Source organism: Lepus europaeus, chromosome 19 (assembly GCF_033115175.1).
Source record: "Lepus europaeus isolate LE1 chromosome 19, mLepTim1.pri, whole genome shotgun sequence".
NCBI lineage: Eukaryota > Metazoa > Chordata > Mammalia > Lagomorpha > Leporidae > Lepus > Lepus europaeus.
Genome location: NC_084845.1, coordinates 42,367,774 through 42,380,285, shown reverse-complemented (window position 1 = coordinate 42,380,285; position 12,512 = coordinate 42,367,774).

The following is a 12,512-nucleotide window of genomic DNA, read 5'->3' as shown; positions in this document are numbered from 1 at the left end:
TTTGCTAACTTTTGACGACGCCATGACGACTTGTAGGAAGGGTGACCGGGGAGGGAGGAGGTGCTTGCCCAGCCCCCAGAGGAAAGGGGCCCCTCCCTCCCCACTGCCATGGGCCCATGGCTCTGCAGGCCACGCTGGTGTGGACGAGCACCCATAGCGCCTGGGAGGAGACGGACAGACAGCATCATTCCTGTTGCGGAGAGGGGGAAACTAAGACCTAAGAGATGCGGGAGGCTGCTGGTGGGCTGGGAAGGGCAAGGAATGGGGACTTGAAGGAATGGCACAGAGGCCTCCCTGAGAGCCCCATGGCACATCAGCGGGGCTCACAGCCCATGGACCCGTGAGTCTGGATCTGTCCTCATTGGTGCACGCCCACCGGACCCTGGTCCTCGCTGGGCGCCATGGCAGGCCCGGCAGAGAGCGGTGAGGGGAAGGCTGGACGTTCCTGGGCCCGCTACGCAGCTCATCTCAGAGGCACGGCAGAGCTAACGGGGCTGGGGGGGCACCCTGGTCGACCCCCAAATCGGCTGCTGCCCCAGCGGCTCCCATCAGTTGGAAAGACTCACTCCCCTCCACCTCGCACGTTTAATCCCTGGAAGCAGAACGCACGCTCGGCTCCTCCGGCCCTGGCTCAGCCTCTGTGCCATGTGATCCGTACCCGGGGCTCCGATGCATTTACAAGACCAGCCTGGGCCCCGGCTTTCCTGTGCCTTCCCGTGTGCCGCTCGGCACGGATGTCTTAATACACCAGCTGAGACTTCTTAAATCCACATTGAAACAACTGTTGGGTTTTTATACCGTTGTAAAACTCTTTGTAGGGTATTCATAGAAAATGTTTTATTAATTGCCATATGTTTATTGATTTCTCTTTCATGTCGGTTCTTTTGTTCTTTCTTTGTAGTGGCAAAAGATCTCTCTGCATCATCATTTGCAAGTTATCTGAAATGTCAAAGGTGTCTTTTGAAGTTTATTGCAGATCACATGCCATAAGGCGCGGACGCTGGGTATTTACGGCGAGGGGGGAATTCCCGCATGGATTTCAAAGCCCACAGAAGAATTGAGATCATATTGGTTTAAAACAAGACACACACACCAAACCCCAATTTATCATTTCTTACCATTTGTCCTATTTGGAAGGGTGGGGGAGGGGTAGCGCAGCCAAGAGAAAGGAGCAAATGCGGAGTCCTATTTAAGCTGCGGGTCTCCCCTGCCCCCGGCCCCCCCATCTCGCGTTCTCATCTCAGTCCAGGTTGTGGAGTCTGTCCCCCAGCCTTCACCTGGGGCCCGGAGAACGTAAAGAGGTCCCCTCGGCTCCCCCGAGAAGGGGGCCACCCGGCATCTCCTTTGCTGAGTGCACATGAGGTCTTGCTCCCCGCTCCCCAGTTCAGCAGAGCCGGTGCCCTGGCTGAGGACCTCACGGGGACCCCTACTTCCTCCACAGAGCACAGGGCCCCGGGTACCTGGGCTCTACCCCCCAGGGATGCAGGGGCTGAGGCTTGGGGGAGGACCAGTAAAAAGGGGAAAAATGTTAATAGTGCAATTCCCAAGTTTTAAGTGAGCTATTGATGTCTTCGTCAGCAGCGCACTTTCTTTTGAAAACCCGAAAGTCATTTTTTTAAAAGCCTAAGCAGGAAAAACTCGCACTTTGATCTAGAAGGGGTTCAAATGAGATCCACGCACACCGATCACGGAGGCATGAGGAAGCGTTTTCCGCTCCCGTGGGAAGGGGTGCATCTATCAGGCTGGATTCCAGCCCCGGCTCCAGCACCACCCTGCCGGCACCCCCGACAGCCCCTGGAGTGGGTGAGGGCCTTGATTTCCACATCTGTTAAATGGGTGTAACGATCGCCAGCTGACCTTGGCGATGGCCCACTGAGGTCCAGGAAAGGAACGGGCCCTCTGGAGTTCTTGCCCCCTTGAGCTGCTCGGCTAACCCTGCACCTTCCGGGTGCCGCCCTGCACTGCTCCCCCAGGAACGGAGGGGTGGGGAGGCAGGGAGGAGGGGTGCAGGCTGAAGACCTGTTGCTTTGTTTCTGACCTCAGCCAGCTGGGCGTCCCTCAGAACCCGGGTGATGGGCCTTAGGGTCAGCACCTGGCAAGACAGTGCTGAAAGGGAGGAGAGGGAAAGAAAGGGGGGAGAGATAGATGAGCAATGCCAGGGGTGGGGCAAGGCTCAGGGGGGTGGTGGCTGGGGAGAGGTTGTTTGCACCTCCTGCAAACAACGTTCGGGCCAGTCCTTGGCTCTCTGCGTCCTGGTGGGGTCTGACCCCCACTTCTGCTGATTCCTGGCTTTATGCCCCTGAGCACTTCACAGCCTGCACTGTGGTCTCACTTCCTTCATCCACGAAGTGGGGTGAGGGCAGGGACCAGGGTGAGGGGAGCAAAGCGTAGCCAGGGCACAGCTTTTAGCTTTACTTAATGCAGGGCCCGCCCCTGCCAGTGCATACCTCCTCCCGTGCTGCCTGTCCCCAGTCTCGGCCCTGAGCGAAAGGGTGACCCGGCCACGTGGCCCCGTCCCTGGGTTTTGTGACCATCTGGTGGGGCAGCTACTGGCTATGGCCTGTGTGGTATGTGTGTACATGTGTGCACATGTGTGTACATGTGTGTGTGTGCACGTGTGCCTGTGGCAGCGTGTGGGGAAAATCTCAGGCTCTGGAGCCTGATTCTGATTCTCCCACTTTCTAGCTGTGTGACTTGCACAAGTCACTTACCCTCTCTGCTCCTAGGCTTTCTCATCCCTGAAAAAGAAAAATACGGAGTTCCTTCTATGCAGGTTGGCACTGGGCAGGAGAAGGGCACGGTGGGTGCAGCCATGAGTGACACCTGGCACCTCCGAGGCGAGGCCTGCGCCACCTCCAGGCCTGCTTTCCCCACCGCTTCCTGCCATCAAAAGGAGCCCCTGCCCCGTGTCCTCCGGACTCCCCGAGACCCATCGGGGAGAGCTCCCGGGTCTTGTGAATGGGGCCGTGCCCACCTCTCTCCCTGCCCGGGATGGGGTTAAATCGGGAAGTTCTAGGGCTTCCTCCAAAGCCCACGGAAAGCAGAGGGGCTGGCAGGGGCAGCCCCCAGCCCTAACCCAGCTGCTCCCCCAGCTCACCCCTGGCACACACTCCCTCCGCCTCTCCTCCCGCAAAGCCAGGAGCTGGCTGCAGAGCCAGCTTTGTGTAGCGCCCTGTGCCTGGGGCGCTGTAGGGTGGGCCGTGAGCTGCAGGGTGAGGGCAGTGGGAGCAGAGGCAGAGCACTGAGAACAGCTACCCTGAAGTGGTGACCTTGGAACAAGGCCTTAGAAGCGGAGGCGATCTTGGCTGGAACAGGCTTTGCCGGGCAGAGGGAACTGTCTGTGCACAGGCTGGGAGGCAGGAAGAAGGCTGGGAGACCAGCAGCAGTCTGAGGCCAGCAGAACAGAGGCCAGGGCCAGTGCAGAGGCAGCCAGCGAGGCAGGCTGGGAGAGGGCCGGGCCGGGGGCAGGAAGGATTGTCGGGGCTGGGGCAGGGCTCCCGGGGTGGGTACAAGTCCCACCTCTCCCACCCTTCCTGGGGGAGAAACCAAGCACCCAGGGGTACAAGTCTCACCAACCGGCCATTTGGGGACACTTCAGGCAGCTCAAGTCCCAAAGAAGTTCTGAGGTCCAGAGTCTCCCCAAAGGTTCTTTGGGTTTCTTAGAAGAAAGCATAAGGTTTTGTTTTTCTTTTTAAGATTTATTTACTTGAAAAGCAGAGTCATAGAGACAGGCAGAGAGAGAGAGAGAGAGAGAGAGAGAGAGAGGTCTTCCATCTGCTGGTTCACTCCTCAACTGGGCACAATGTTCAGGGCTGGGCCAGGCCAAAGCCAGGAGCCTATAACTCTATCCAGGTCTCTGACATGGGTGGCAGGGGTCCAAGCACTTAGGCCACCTTCTGCTGTTTTCCCAGGCACATTAGCAGGGAGCTGGATCAGAAGTGGAGCAGCTGGGATTCAAACCAGTGCTCACATGGGCTGCTGGCGTCGCAGGTGCTGGTTTAACCCACTATTGCACACTGCTGGCACCAGCAGGTGCGAATTGGTTCTTCAGTAGCACCTCGGAGAAGGCCTCAGGCAGCTCCAGGGGCTGTGGCCCAAGGCTGGACTCAGCCTCCAGTGCAGGTGCACCTGACCTATTTCTGGTCCACCAGCAGCAAAGTGGCTTCACAGAGCCCCTCGGTTCCCGAGAGCTCACCAGGACCTCGTGAGGGCAGTGTCTGGTCGCCAGGCTCCAGATCGGGCTCAGCCATTGGGCATGAATGGGGAGACACCTGCAGGGGTGGCCGGGGTCAAGGTCCCAGGGCTCCTTCCTCCCTCTCTCCCTCCTCCTCGGTCACTGCCACTGCCCTCCGGCATGGAGCTCGAGGCTCCTGGCCCACAAAGACAAAGCCAGGTCCAGGCCCCAGCGCCACACTTTCTGGGTGCTGTCGCTTGATTTCTTAGGCAAGAACCCTCACGCGTCTTCGCTTTCCTCATTGCTGTCGCCCTCGAGCCCCAAGCAGAGGCACATGCAAGGTGCTCAGGAAATCTCTGCACTGGCTCCACAAGTCCGAAATGCCTCAGTTTCCTAGACTGTAAAATGGGCAAAACAGTGTCCAGCGTGCGGGTTGAGTGTATTGAATAGGACAGTCCGTTGGAAATACCAGGCCCAGAGGCCGGCACTGGGCCTCGTGGTGGAGATGCCTGTTGAGAGGCCACGCCCCCGCCCCCCACTGGCCTGGGGTCGAGTCCCACTTCAGGCTCCTGATGCCACCTCCTACGAATGCGTAGCCTGGGAGCCAGTGGTGACGCTGGATCCCTGCCGCCCACATGGAAGGTCTGGGTCAAGTTTCCAGCTCCAGGCTGTGGCCCCAGCCATTGCGGGGTGTGAACTAGCAAATGTGAGCTTTCTCTCTCTCTCTCTCTCTCTCTCTCAGAAATAGATAACTAATTTTGTAAGACTCTGCCAAGTTCACGGAGCATAGCAGGTGCTCACTACATGGAAATGGTGGCAGTAGGCATTGCAATCTTTGCCACCACCCCTGCCCCCTTCAACACCGTCAGTCACGTGGCCACTCAGGATTTTCTGGGCAGGACCGTGGGAGTGGCTGACGGGCTACACTCAGACCCAGAGAGCTTAGGACTCTTTGTCAAGGTCACAGTGCTCCTTGGGGGCAGAGAACCCAGCCCCCTGAGCTCCTCACTTTGCCACGGCCCCCAGCTCATGAGGCAGACCCCAACTCACTTTTAAATACCCCTACCCTGAGTCCAGCACCATGTTTAGTGGAGGAGTCACCCAACAGCCCCCTGGGCTGGGTGCTGTACTGATCTCTCCTTACCTGCCGCGGGCGTGCACTACGGGACCCGATAGAGGTCTCTCTGGGAAGTCCCCTAGCAGTGGACAGCCGGGGCTCTGCCAGCCCTGTACGCCCTCTGTCTCAAACATCTGCCTCAGTATGCTTGTACCAGTGCAGCCATCAACAGTCCAGGACTTCGATGATGAAACAGGCACCAGGCCCTTTGCCCGAGAGCCACGTTGGCCAACGCTCCATGGACGGGAGTAAGGCTGAGCCCACAGCTGCACACTGGGTCTGGCTCCCACTCACCTCTCTCTCTCTCTCTCTCTCTCTCTCTCTCTCTCTCTCTCTCTCTCTTTCCTCTCTCTCTCTCTCTGCATCTTCCCTGCCCTTGATACAACGAGAGGATTGAACTTGACCGGATCTCAAACAGAAGCTCCTATAAAGACAGGCAGGTGGCGCAGGGGTTCTTATGTGGCACAAACTGGAACCCAGCGCTCTCACCTTGGGTGGCCACGACTCAGCCATGCGGGCATGAGGCCCAGGTGGCCGGATCGCCTGAGAAGCTAGACAGGCAGAATCGTATGGAAAACGTCCTGTTTTATGTCTTTTAATTGAAGTGTCCCAGAGAGAGAAAAGCGCACACATCTTAGTAACCAGCTCCATAATTCTCTGCAGAACACATTCATGGAATGAACCAAGACCTGTGACCAGCACACCTAGAGCCTCCCCCGTGCTCCCTCCCAGGGACCCAGCCCAAGGGAGCCCTGCTCCTGACTTCGCTCTCATGGTTAATGCTGCAGCCACTGCGCTCCTGTCTAACTCGGGGCAGACTAAGGACATTATGGGCCGGTCTGCAACACCGGGCTCCCACCCTGCTGGCCACCGTGACTTGAGACTTGCTATTGATGGCGGCCTCAGGAACCAGCAGTGCTCAGCACACAAGGGCCTGGGCAGGGCAGGGCAGGGCAGGGTGGGCAGGGCCCGGGGAGGGAGAGGGGGCGGGGGTTTTGTTCCCCTAAAGGCAGGCGCAGCGAGCAATCAGAGTGACAATGCGGCCCAAGGGGCGTGCTAAGTGCCTTCGGAGGAGTGCGGCAGGAGGAAGCCGGGCCGGGCAGGCGCACTCGGCTGGCTTATTAAAACGACTTTGATCCCCGGCTGCTTTGATATCCCTGGTCTTATAAAGAATTCACTTTCAGGGGTAAATATAGGTAGTTCAGAGAGATTTTATGACATACGGTACAGGCTCCTCTTCCAGAGACTTATTTAATTACTGGGGTGGGGAGGGCTGGGGGGCAGCAAAAGTGCTGACAGAGAGGGGCTGGGCTTTGGCGTCCACTGCACTGCCCACCAGAGGATGCCATGCCAGGCACTGCCTGCACCCCGAACCAGCGACTCGTGCCCAGGCCTCCTCTCCAGCCCCAGGCCTAGGAAAGACCCCTGGTCTTGAACTCTCGCCTGAGAAAGGCAAGAGCTGGGGAAGGCGGGAGGGGGCTGCCCCCCTGGAGTTCGGTTGTTGGTGTTGGGAGAGGAACTGGGTTGCGAATGTGGAATGCGGGGCAGTGCTGCCTGGTGGTTAGTGCTTGTGGCAGTCAGGCCTGGGCTCTGGAATTTCATCTCCTCGAGCCTCAGTTTCCTTGTTTGTGAAATAGAAGCCACACAGAGCCCACCTCCTAGGGGAGCAGGAGGGGGTCATAGTGGGGCAAGGTGAGGACACAGCACAGTGCCTGGCACACAGACAGGGGGGCACCCAGCTCCCCCCGCCCTTGCACGAGCCCCAAGTCCAGCTTCACTCGCTGCCCCGAGAGACCCAGCCAGCCCTCCCCTCTGAAAGGCTTTCTCCTCCTTATGCGGGCCCCGCAGTGCAGATCTGGGCACCAGCAGGACCCTGGGAGGAGCCGCCCACGCACAGTGGGAGTCACGGGGAAGAAGCGCCCACGCTGGGCACGGGTGCCAGAGAGGAGACCTGGTCTGCCGAGGAGACAGGGCGAGAACAGCAACGTCCCACGCGTAACCGGTGCTGCTCCTCCTGATGTAGGTTCTGGTTTGGCAGCCGCGGGGGGGGCTCTGCACTTCCAGCCCACGGCCCCGGGACTCAAGGCTGCTGGGTGGCAGGGGGCTCTCTGAGCACTGAGGGCCCCCACGTGCCCTGGGCTCTCTGCAAGAAGTGGAAAAGAGCGTGGGGCACTCACTCCAGAGCTCCCAGGATTCGACCCATCCAGGGAGACGAAGTAGGCCAAGCACCTGCCGTCACGCCTGGATTGTATTAAATGCTCAGAAAATGGCAACTGAAACTGTTGTGAAACGGGATCAGCTCTCAGGGTAGACACGTGGCACTGTAGGATTATATAATGATTATATAATGTCATGATTGAGCACCACCTCTAGTCTCTATGTATCTGATCCTTTGTATATTTTTAAAGAAAAAAATCTCACTAGGATAATAAAATGTTGGTATAAAACTCTCACGGGGACTCATTACCATCTGCCCATTTTATAGATAAGAAAACTGAGGCTTGGAGACACGAGCACTTGTGAGGGTCCCAGAGCTGACACACGGCCACACCAGGGTTAGAAGTCAGCTAAAACTGCTGTGACACCCATGTGTTCATTCTACAGCACGTCAGCTTTGCTGTCTCCCATCTGGGACACACGCTCTGTGCTGGGCACACAGAACTCACCTGTTCTTCATTGCTTCATGGGTCAGTAGTTTGTTTCCAGACCCCAATTCTTCCATCAGCTATAAATTCCTAATGGGCCCCAAACGCGCCTCACTACACCCCTCTGCCCAGAGGCTGGCTGTGTGCTGGCACAGCCCCTGCAGGGACAGCCCTGCGAGTACCATGGCACCGCCAGAAAGGATGCCACACGTCCTCAGAGGGAGGCAGGCCTGGGGCTACTTCTCCTGGTCAGCCAACAAAATAAGTCCCCAGGCTCCTGGCTGTATCGGTACCGCAGCTGCCATGTGGCGGACAGAAAGAGACGGTGCTTTCCGTCTGGAAAATTGCTCCTCTCCCCGTCATGACCTACCATCCAATCCCGCAGCCTCCCCACACCACGATCGAGAGAGCTCTGGGTGAGAACAGGATCTGAAAGCAGACACGGCTCCAGCACAGAGGATGGGGGCCGAGCGTGAGCTGCCCATTCCAGAACCCGTGTGCCCTACAAGGGCCTTGCACATAGCAGGTGCTCAGAGATGCTCCTGCTGGCTGAATGAAGAGACATTGGCTATGTGAGGCAAGGGAGCAGAACTCTGTCTCCTGGCTGCTTTGCCCCAGCGCCTCACTCCCCCTCCCCATGCACAGGGGCAGGAACCTGCTGGGGGGGGGGGATGAGGGAGGGGGACAGCCGGCAGGCTGGGGACAGGTGGCCTCTGCGCCTTCTCTCCCCTCTTCTCTTGGCTCCTTTCCTTGCCCTGGAGCTGAGGCAGTAACTAATATTGTTTCCTGGCCTAAATAGATAATTGCCCTCTGGCTGGATAAAAGCTGTCTCGCCGAGCAGAGTGAAATATCATTAATAAAGGAGACTGATTTACTCAGGAATTCCTCCAGAAGTGAGATTAATAAGCCATCCCCTGGTGTTAGATATAATCTTCAGTTCTCTGCTCGCCGCATGAGTTATTTTTGCAACAACTGCACTATTCTGTCATTAATCATTATGAGAGGCCAACAGTTTATCTAGGCTAATGGGCCTGATACACAAACACAACAACTTTTTCCTCCCACTTGACAAGAGAGAAATGCAGGGGGAAAAAATTCATCAGCTGTGTGTTTCTTTTTAAGGAAATAAAGCACCATTCTATACACAAACTCTGTGGATAAAATGTACGGGTGTGCATATAAATGAACATGACATGCTGAGATAGATGGGCAGCTATGTAAGGGGTAGGATTGTGAATACATAAATAGATACGTGGCGGGACCATGTGTCCGCAGCATGTTCGCCTGCACATGTGTGTCACATGATCCTATGTGTGGATAAATGCATGTCAGGGGCGTGTGCGTGTGTGGATGGATGGAGTTCAGAGCTTCAGAAGATGTGCTACGGGAACATGTGCTAAGCTTTACATGACAACGCACGTGGAGCACGACCCTGTGAGAGCACACTTCAAAAACTTCTTGGAAAATGGAATTAAATCAGTTTATTTGGTGGAAAATTGGAAACCCACGCACATAAAGGGTTTTCAAAAAGTTTATGAAAATGCATGTTATTAAAAATGTATGCATGGATTTCAGAATGTTTTGAACCAAAATAAACTTAATTGTAAATTCAGTATTTCCATGAACTTCTAGAAATATCCTTGTGTACGTGGAGATGTGCATGGTGCAGACTGTGTGTAAATGTATGTGTTCATATATGATGCTCTGTGTATAATACAGGATGAGTGATTTTAGCAAGAATGATCCCAGCTAATGACTGTGATAAATGTCCACTATATGAAATTGAAAGACCAGCTCTGTTCAAGTTGAAATATATATATATGCATATATAGTAAGAAAACTTTTTAAAAAAAGATTTATTTACTTATTTGCAAGCCAGAGTTCCAGAGAGAGGAGAGACAGTGAGATCTTCCATCTGCTGGTTCACTCCCCGATGGCCACAGCAACCAGGACTGGGCCAGCCTGAAGCCAGGAGCCTGGAACTCTGTTCAGCTCTCCCATATGGATGGCAAGAGTCCAAGGACGTGGGCCATCCTCTGCTGATTTCCCGGGTGCATTAGAAGGGAGCTGGATTGGAAGTGGAGCAGCTGGGACTCGAACCAGTGCTCATAGAGGATGCCTGCATTGCAAGTGGTGGCCCAACCCTCCGCTCCGCAACGCTGGCCCAGTAAAGCCAGCTGCTAACTGACCCAGCTCTGCTCCCTTGAATTTACTTTTCTTCTGCCTTAGCCTGGGCACCCAGAGAGCAGAACAAGACAGGGATCCCCTCGCACGTGGACGTCCCAGGCATCTCGGCAGCAGCCAGCGTCTGCAAACGGTCGCAGTTGTGAACCTGAGCCAGTGACACTCACAGCAGCTGGGGAGGGGGGCACGTGCCAGGCAAAGGTTATGGCTGCACTGGGAAAGTTCTGGACAACTGTGATCTGGAAATTTGAACTTGATTTTGTGGACAGTGGGGAGCCCAAAACTTCTTTTTGCTCAAAGATTTATTTATTGAGTTCAAAGTCAGAGTTAGAGAGAGAGGAGGGGACAGAGAGACAGATCTTCCACCCACTGGTTCACTCCCCAGATGGCCACAATGGCTGGTCTGGGCTGGGCCAGGCTGAAGCCAGGAGCTTCATCTGGGTCTCCCACAAGGGTGGCAGGGGCCTAAGAACTTGGGCTATCTCCCACTGCTTTCCCAAGCACGTTAACTGGATCAGAAGTGGAGCAGCTGGGACACGAACCAGCACTCAAATGGGATGCTGGCATCCCAGGAGGCGGCTCTACCCACTCTGCCACAACACCAGTCCCAGGAAGTTCAAGGCTTCTGATTGGCTCCAGGAACTTCAAACTCTGAGCCAGGCTTCAGAAAAACATTCCCAAGGACACTCAGAGGAGGGACTTGGGGAGGGGAGGGGGCATGGTTGTGATGGTCCAAGAGAGAGACCAGGGGACATTAAAGAGACAGTGACAAGGACAACACTCTTTGCTAAGCTCCCAGGCCCTGCGACCTGCAGCCTGCACCTTCAGGAGCCCCGTGGGGGCCCCAAGTCCATGGGCACGGGGCCCACAGCTGGCCCTGGCCTGCCGTCCCCAACACAAAGTGATTCTGCCTGCCATCAATGGCAGCATTCAGCTCGCTGGGGTCCTATCCTGTGGCCACAGAAAGGCCCAACCCCAGTGGAAAGGTGAGAGGCCGGCTGGCTGCATATTTAGAAACCCACCTTCCTGTCCTTGTGGCAGGCAGCGAGGCAGCACCCGCGTGGGCACCGAGCCCTGAGGCTGCGCTCCCACAGAGCCCACGCTTGTCCAGGCTGCCGGAGAGCCCCCGGCCTGGCCTCTGTCTCGGGCAGGAGCCAGGCGGCGCTACGCAGCTTCGGTTGCAGCCCTGGCACCGTCCCCGTGCCACGGAGGAGTCCGGCGGTTACTGTGGCATTGCTGATGTTGTCGCATGAAACCCGAGTGCTGAATCCTGAATCGCGGCCACGCTCTGGCTGATGTACTTGGTGACTGGGAGGAATGCGGAATGGGACAGCGCTGTCAGCCGCGGACAATGGCAGCCCGGAGAATGTGGTATTTGGAGATGGAATTAGAGACTGCTTTCGTGTTAGCAAACTGAAATAAGAAGCCTTTGGTTTGGTCGAATAAACTGCTCTCGGTCCAAGCTGCCTGGCAGGGGGCCCGGTGTGCAGACAGCTCACCATGACTCACACACACCGGCACTGACACACACGCGCACCACGTACAACATGGCCACACGTGTGTGCGTCTGCACAGACGCGACTCTGGCCCGGTGCTTAAGAGCTCAGAGCCCGACACCACCAGTTCATGAGTGAGCTGCGTCACCTTGAGCAAGTTGCTGAGCCTGACCTGTGAGATGGAGCTCCGAGAGCACTTAGCTCCTAGTACTTAGCCATCACAGTACTTGTCTCCACAGTGCTTAAGTAGGTGCCACAAGGATTAAATGAGTTCACATGGATGAAAATACTGGAAGGAGGGCCTGGCTTCTCTGCGTGGATGGGCTTGGGTCTGAGCGAGCTGTTGCCTCCCTCCCTCCCTCGCCTCTGTCACCTGTGAAAGGGGACCTCCCCACGCCCTGGTGTTCCGTGAGTGTCAGAGGGAAGGAGCTCCCATGCATCAGCATTGGGTTGGTGTTTGTAGTTGGGAAGGCAGAGAGATAGAGACGGACAGACAGACAACGCCCCCACCTGCTGGTTCACTTCCCGACTGCCCACAGTGGCCAGGCAGGGCCGAGCCAGGCCAAAATCAGGAGCTGAGAATTCAACGCAGGTGTCCCAGGGGAGTAGCAGAAACCTAACCTCTTGAGCTACGACTGCTGCCTCCCAGGGCGCATGTGAACAGGCAGCTGGGATGGAAGGCGGAGGAGCCAGGGCTCAACGAGGCACCCCGCCAGGGGATGCAGACCCTGGTCCAGGGGCATCTTACCTGCCGTGCCCGACACCCACCCCCAAACATCTCTATAGAGTACATTGAAGCTGCGGAGCGAGTTGATGTAGGGATAAGTATTGCAACAAGGCGTGGTGGCAGTCATCTGTGGGTATGAAGAGGGAAGGAGAGCTTCCGCTGACACGTG